General features: G+C 47.2%; 1 long non-coding RNA gene across 1 annotated transcript; it reads left to right on the forward strand.

Moving 5' to 3' along the window:
• The first annotated feature begins 963 nt into the window (after window positions 1–963).
• LOC123081654 (uncharacterized) lies at window positions 964–4038 on the forward strand. The gene is made up of 3 exons (XR_006438761.1): window positions 964–1241; window positions 2298–2372; window positions 3702–4038. It is a non-coding gene; the product is annotated as an uncharacterized lncRNA (long non-coding RNA).
• The last annotated feature ends 1996 nt before the right edge of the window (window positions 4039–6034 follow it).

Raw genomic sequence — 6034 nt, forward strand, 5'->3', positions numbered from 1 at the left:
ATATCTTCTTAAGTTTCAATTCGGGAGTTACTTTCTGTCACCTTCCCGAATGTTATCGACCAAATAGTCAACCTTGCAGAGGTTCGTTCTCCTGGAATATCCACCATTTATTCTTTCGTAAGTACGATGGAGTTCCCAAAGAAAGGATGCCGACTTCATCAGGATGACCTGAAGCAGAGAAATGAAGAGATCAACGTAATGGATCGACCTCTTCGAGAAGAGCAACCAAGAACGAGAAGATACGTTAGAATTTCGTAACCAGGTCTTTCCCCCTTACCCACCTCTTAAAATCTCGAGACGAGATTTCTTGTAGTGGAGGAGATTTGTAACACCCCGAGAATCATGCCACAGTAAACCCCTGTTAATGATGTCAGGTCATCATAATTAAATTTTTGCTAAACCTCACTTGTTTCAAACTAAGTTAAAATACAAATTCAAATAACAAGTCAAATTATAGTTTCATAAAACAGTGAATAAAAAATGTTCAAAATGTTAGTAATATTCACTAAGTAATGTTCATGTAACAACCAACAACCGTGCATTAATAAAAGGCCCCTAACCTAATTAAAATAGTACCAACCACAAATTAATTAACCAATTCAATTTCTAAAAAATGTTAAATAGTTGCATTTACCCTGAAGCTTTTTTTGCACTCCCAGAATATTACCTAGTATTTATGTGCCAAGTTTCAAATTAAACATAAGTCATTTGCTAGCTAAATCAAAATACAAAACAGAAAAGAAAATGAATAAAAACAAAAGGCTACTGTGCACTTGTGGCCTACTGCTACAGGAGCCGGCCCAGCCCACCACTGCAGCCTGCTCCACCCTCTGTTCACACATGGCGCGCTGGACGCCGCGCGTGCGTTCGTGGCGCCGATGGCCACGCGGCGCCCATCCGCTGGCTCTGCGGGGCGGATAAGGTCCCCCTCGACCCCCTCTCGCGAACCCTAGGCCTGTTTGCCCCTCTCCCACGCCCCTCCACTTGACCTAGTCGACTCCCGCCGCCGTCGCCGCCATGCCTCGCCTCGCCACCGTGGCCATCGAGCTCCCCGATGGCTAGGAACGTGTCCAGAAGCACCAACGTCGTCCGCCGCATCGTCCACGACCACGAGCTCGAGCTGGGCGTCTCTACATCACCGGGATCAAGCGCTTCTTCCCCTCGGCCGCCGGCGCCTCTCCAACGAATTTCGGCGCCCTCTGCTGCTCCCGGCCACCAATGAGCCTCCGTGAGCTCCCTTGGTGAGCGTTCCCCCGGTTTCCGCCTTGCATCGACCTCGATCCCCCACTGCCATGTCCGTGTCCGTGCACCTCCGCTCCTCACAACACGCCGCGGCCGCCCCGTGCACGCCGTACCGTTGCCGCGCTCCCGCCACGTACCGGCCTCGCCTCCGGTTGCGGACCTGCGCGTGTCCGCGTGCCAGCAGCCACGGCCGCGCCCCTGCCCGCGTGCTTGCTACTGCTCGTGCGCTGCTGCTGCTACTGCCTGCTACCAGCGCTGCTACTGCTCTTCCTGCTTTGCTGCCACTGATGCTCTACTATTGTTGCTTGCTACTCTAGGCTGCTGCTTCTTGCTAGCTGCCGCGCACTATGCTCTGCTTGCTAGTGCAGCCGCTGGAGCGCCATGCACTCTCGCATGTGCGTGCCCAAGCACACTAGTAGTCGGCTTTGGCCATGGCCGCTGGGCTAAATCCCCTGTTTAGATTAGCAAACGATTAGTGGTTAGGTTAGTCTATGTATAGATGACACGTGTGTCCCCTAGAGATTATAATAACTAACTAAAATCATTTTTGCTACTCTACATGACACCTGGGCCCTATCATCACTATTCATCCATTGACCGGTCAACGTTGACTGGGAAGTTGACTGTGCCCACATGTCAGCCTTTGGTGCACTACTGGGTGCACCTAGCATTTTCCCATTTATTTTCAAATTACAAGTAAATCCAGGAATTTTGAAAATTATTTAGAACTTTGGAAAATCATATAAAATAATCCGTAACTCGGATGAAAATACTTTATACATGAAAGTTGCTCAGAACGACGAGATTAATCTGAATGCGCGGTCCGTTTGTCAGCCACACGTCCCTAGCATAGCGAACGTGCAAGATTTCATATCTGGTTCATCTGTCCGAAAACATGAAACACCGGGAATACTTTCCCGGATGTTTCCCCCCTTCACCGGTATCACCTACTACCGTGTTAGGGCACACCTAGCACCGCCCATTGACATGTCATGCATCGTCATGCTTATGTTTGCATTATATTTATTGTTTCTTCCCCCTCTTTTCTCCGATAGACTACGAGACCGCCACCGCTGCTGCCCCGGTTGACTACGGTGTTGACGACCCCTCCTTCTTGCCAGAGCAACCAGGTAAGCCCCCCCTTGATCACCAGATATTGCCTATTCCTTCTCTCCACTGCTTGCATTAGAGTAGTGTAGCATGTTACTGCTTTTGATTAATCCTATTCTGCTGCATAGCATGTCATTGTTGCTACAGTTGTTACCCTTACCTGCAATCCTAAATGCTTAGTATAGGATGCTAGTATTCCATCAGTGGCCCTACATTCTTGTCCGTCTATCATGCTATACTACCGGGCCATGATCACTCAGGAGTTGATCACGGATATATACTTATATACATTATATATGATACAGGTGGTGACTAAAGTCGGGTTGGCTCGTAGAGTACCCGCATGTGATTCCGATGTGGGGGGCTGAAAGGACAGGTGGCTCCATCCAGGTAGTGATGGGCCCGATTTCCCGACGGCCCCCGACTGTTACTTTGTGGCGGAGCGACATGGTAGGTTGAGACCACCTAGGTGAGAGGTGGGCCTGGCCCTGGTCTGCGTCCGCGGTTACTTCAAAATAACACCCTTAACGAGATATTGGTATTTGATCTGAGTCTGGCCACTGGCCTATACGCACTAACCAACTACGCGGGAACAGTTATGGACACTCCATGTCGTGGTATCAGCCAAAGCCTTCTTGACGTCAGCGACTGAGCGGCGCGCGCCGGGTTGGACCGCGTTACGCAACTTCCTTTGTAATGGAGGTTGCTAGGTCTGCTCACCGGCCGCCCACGCAACGTGCATGTGTGCAATGGGCGATGGGCCCAGACCCTTGCGCGCATAGGATTTAGACCGGTGTGCTGACCGCTCTGTTGTAGGGCTGCGACGTGTTGATCTACCGAGGCCGGGTATGACCCAGGAAAGTGTGTCCAGCGAGAGGGATCGAACGCGTTGGGTAATATGGTGCACCTCTGTAGGGAAGTTTATCTATTCGAATAGCCGTGTCCCTCGGTAAAAGGACGACCCAGAGTTATACCTTGACCTTATGACAACTAGAACCGGATACTTAATAAAACACACCCTTTCAAGTGCCAGATACAACCCGGTGATCACTCTCTCATAGGTTGACGAAGAGAGAATCGTTGGGTAGGATTATGCTATGTGATGATACTTGGTGAACTTACCATCTACTCTCTTCTACATGCTGCAAGATGGAGGCTGCTACAAGCGTAGGCTTCGACAGGACTAGCTATCCCTCTCTTATTCTGACATTCTTCAGTTTAGTCCATCGATATTGCCCCTTTACACAGATACCCATGCATATGTAGTCTAGATCCTTGCTTGCGAGTACTTTGGATGAGTACCCACGGTTGCTTTGCTCAATCTTCCCCCCTTTTCCTCTTCTTCTCAGACGTCGCAACCAGATATTGGAGCCCAGGAGCCAGCCGCCACCGTCGATGATGACCTCTACTATACCGAGGGTGCCTAGTACTACGTGCAGGCCGTCGACGGCTAAGAGTAGTTAGGAGGATCCCAGGCAGGAGGCATGCACCTCTTTCGATCTATATCCCAGTTTGTGCTAGCCATCTTATGGCACCTTGTTTAACTTGTGTCTATACTCAGATATTGTTGCTTCCACTGACTCATTTCTGTTCTAGCACTTGTATCCGAGACCTTGAGGCCCCTGGCTTGTACCATGATGCTTGTATGACTTATTTTACTTTAAAATTGTGTTGTGATATTTCCCATGAGTCCCTGATCTTGACCGTACACGTTTGCGTGTATGATTAGTGTACGATTAAATCAGGGGCGTCACAGATAGAGCCGCATATTGAAACACTTTTTCAAGGTGGATATCATTATATCATACCATTACATAATAGCTGGGGATACATACAAAGGGCATACAAATGTCACACGAATACATCACCATCATACATATGAACACATCTAGCTACGGATGCAACATAAACAAAAACTCAAATGACATCCACCCTGCTAGCCCAGGCTATCACACTTTTTGCTTCCACCCTCTTCGGTTTTTGCTGGAACCAATCCTAATTCTTGCTAGCATATTTTTTGTTTAGTGTAACCAGTGTACCAATTTTTTCTACCACCATCTTCTGATTTTGCTGGAACCGACAATTTTTTTTGCTACCATGTCTTTGTTGCTGAAAACATTCCACAGCTTTTTTGCTACCAATGTTTTGAATTTTGCTACTATTAGCGTTGTCAATTGCTACATATCTGACGGCAACGACGGTGCTGCGATTTTTGTTGCAGCCGGCACCGGCAAGCTACCACCGGCGACATGATTTGCTGCAACCAGTGGCGGCGATCCTACGACGGTGGTGACCATGGCCCAACGGTGGTGCAACTGGTGACGAGGATGGCCGACTGTCATCGGAGCTCCTGCCGTCGCCATGGGGAGCTGCAACCGCGGGGGCAAGATGCTACATGCACGAAGCTGGCGATGGTGACCGGCAGCGAAGATGGCGACCGGTAGCAACCTACGACGAGGGCGACGACGACGGCCGATGACAAGGGTAGCGACAGGCGAGAACACGCGGGCAGTGCTTCGAGGCCAGGTGCGTCACTCCTTAATGGAGGCGTGAGGGGAAATTTTTTCTGAAAGAAGAAGTCTGGGGAGAAAGGAAGACAATTGTGCGGCTAATAGTTGTTTAATCAAATGGTGGTGGTGTGACCGGCCCAAATTTAGGCCGGCGCACTGGCGCCTATAAGTCGCCTTCTCAAAAAGTATATTTACCATTGATCTATGTAATTGATCTAACTGGACCCTATGATTTACGTTTACTTTTGTGCTAAAAAGCAGACCCAATCTTCAGGTAACAAAAACCAACCTACACGTAATAAAGACCAATACCCCGGCAAACCAACCGGTGGTTGGATGGTTAGAGGGACTGTGGTATCTCCACATCAGGGTTCAAGTCCTCGTGCTCGCATTTATTTCTGTATTTATTTCAGGATTTTTGGCGATGACGTTCCCGTCGATGACAAGGTGCCTACGATGACTTTGTAAATTTCAAAATGATATGCCGGCTCAGTCTTTCAGAGGTACTCATAGGAGTAAGGTGTGTGTACGCGTTCATAAAGATGAGTGTATGCGTGTGTATATAAACACTTGCGTCTGGTTAAAAAAGGACCAATACCCCTAAAAAAAGACCAAATCTGACCCAACCAACGCGTACTGCTCCATCTCCCATGTTAAACTGTTCGGTCAAGAGAAAATTCCTTAGTCTCTATCTGAATATTCTCTACTATACTACTTAAAAAGAATGTAAGATTCCCATTTCACCTTTCTTCCCACCATCTCTTCATTCAACCTTTCATGTATATGATAATCAATCATCTTAATTTACTTACCTTCTGAACCAATTACACTTTAATTTACTTACCAAACTTTTAATCAAAATATAAGGTAATTTATAGTCAGAATTTGATGAACATTTATTTACACAATCGCATATTATTGACAGGTAAATCATAGGCTAACGTATTAGAATATTTATACCCCGTTGCAACACACGGGCATTGTTCTAGTTAATCATAAAAAATAGAGATCCCAAAGCTAAAATGAAAAGGGAAAGAAAATCTCCCCATAATCTATATATATCTATATCTATACCTACTAATAAAGCAAGATGTGTTTCTCGAAATTTTTTGTCCGTTCACCATCGATTTTTTTTGTTTTATCCAAGGTGGTACTAAATTTTTGTCCGTCCA

Source organism: Triticum aestivum, chromosome 4A (genome assembly GCF_018294505.1).
Source record: "Triticum aestivum cultivar Chinese Spring chromosome 4A, IWGSC CS RefSeq v2.1, whole genome shotgun sequence".
Taxonomy (NCBI): domain Eukaryota; kingdom Viridiplantae; phylum Streptophyta; class Magnoliopsida; order Poales; family Poaceae; genus Triticum; species Triticum aestivum.